This window comes from Pteropus vampyrus, unplaced genomic scaffold (assembly GCF_000151845.1).
Source record: "Pteropus vampyrus isolate Shadow unplaced genomic scaffold, Pvam_2.0 Scaffold90, whole genome shotgun sequence".
Lineage (NCBI taxonomy): Eukaryota > Metazoa > Chordata > Mammalia > Chiroptera > Pteropodidae > Pteropus > Pteropus vampyrus.
The window spans coordinates 3,632,943-3,634,765 of record NW_011888871.1 but is presented as its reverse complement, the minus strand read 5'-3'; positions in this window follow the sequence as shown (position 1 = coordinate 3,634,765).

The following is a 1,823-nucleotide window of genomic DNA, read 5'->3' as shown; positions in this document are numbered from 1 at the left end:
GAGGGAGGGGAGGGAGGGGAGGGAGGGGAGGGAGGGGAGAGTAGTTCCTGAGTAGAAACAGGTTTCCTCTGCTCACTCTGTCTTTAAGTCTTCGGCTAGTAATAGGGCAAAAACTAGAAGGCCACTCCATCCTCAGCCACTTACTGTCCCCAGTTCAGGAGGAATGAGACATGCGGACACTGCCCAGGGCACACGGGGGTGGGCTGGAGGAGAGCACAGGGCAGGGGTTGGAAGACCTGGCTTGGCCTCATCCCGGGCCTGCCCGGTGGTGCCTGGGACAAATCACTGGCCTCCCTGAGCCTCATTTTACTCATCTATAAGATGGAACAAAAATCTCACTGGAGCACAGAGTTTAAGGCTTCCAATGCCCCCATTCACGTGTGGCCTCGGGCAAGCCGCTTAACCCCATCTGTCGCCTGAGCCGCAGTGAGCGTGGAGGGAGCTGATGAGGTGCAGCGCCTGGCTCGGCACCCAACAGGACCCAGCACTGCTCAATGACTGGCAGCTTCAGTCACCACATCCATCCAGCTGTCACATCCACATGGCAACCGATCAAGCCAAGTCTGCGCCTCCCTTCAGCGGCATATATCCCAGGAGACAAAGAGTGTGGCCCAGGAAATGCCCATGTCCAAATGCCTCTGAAACACACCCACTTCAGGGAACTGTAGCTCCATTTCACAGAAGGAGAAGCCAAGCCTCAGAGCAGGGGCCCGGTGAGCCCCACGGCACAGAGTAAGTAAACAGCCAAGCTGGGAACTGCACGCAAGGAAGACCTGGCTCAGAATGCAGACTCTGGCCCTTTTGCCACGATGCCTGCACATCAAATTTTAAAACTTGATTTATTGAAGTCGTGAGCCTGCAGGCATTTCCGTCTGGCTTCTGCCCACGTGATCACGATGATTTTGTGCCCTAGATAATCATTTTTTAAGGCAGATAATAATCCTTGTCCTGTGCTGCCCACCTGGCTGATGTGCAGATCAAAGGGGCCGCAGGCTGTGTGAGGGCTCTAGAAACAGGAAAAGGCCGGGCCCATGGGCGCGTCCGTCAGCATCATTGCAAGGCCTGGGGCTTGGCTTAACACTACACGTTCATTCGATCATTCATTCGTTTAGCAAGCACTCACAGCCCAAAGGGATGTGCTCTAGGCTTAGAAGACAGAGCGGGAACAAGGCGGATCGCGGCCCTGCGTTCTCGGAGCCGACAGCCCTGCGGAGGGGACAGACCACAGGCAGGCGCGGATATCATGGAGGGAAAAGAAACAGGATGCGAGCTCTGGGGACTGAGGCTCTTTCGTCCACGGCGTCGTGGAAGATCTCTCCCCTGAGGTGACATAGGAGGCTGAGATTTAAATACAGTCAGGAGGAACAGCGTGATCCCAGGGAGCAGCACCCCAGACTGACGGCGCAGGGATCCCGGGGCTGGGATCCCCTTGGTGTTCGAAAACAGTAAGCCAGCGTGGCTGGGGTGAGCGAGGGGAGAGCGGGAGGAAAGGGGGTGCAGCGGGGGACAGCAGATGGGCCCCTGTGAGAACCTCGGAATTTACAGTGTTCAGCTCGAAGGATCTAGTTTACCACGTTCTCATTTGTGGTATTATTTGCACGCTCATTGGCTCCAACCCCCACGTAACGTTCCAGCCCGTCCCCGGCCCTCCCTGTCAACCCCGCCGTCACACCTCTGAGCCTTTGCCCCAACAGCCCCCTCCGCCTGGCTTCACGCAGGCCGACACTTAAAGGCTGGGCGAGCACCTACGAGGCGCCAGGCCCTGCAGAGGTGCTGGGGGAACAGGTACAAAACCGCCTCTGGCACTGCTCTTCCCACGTCTG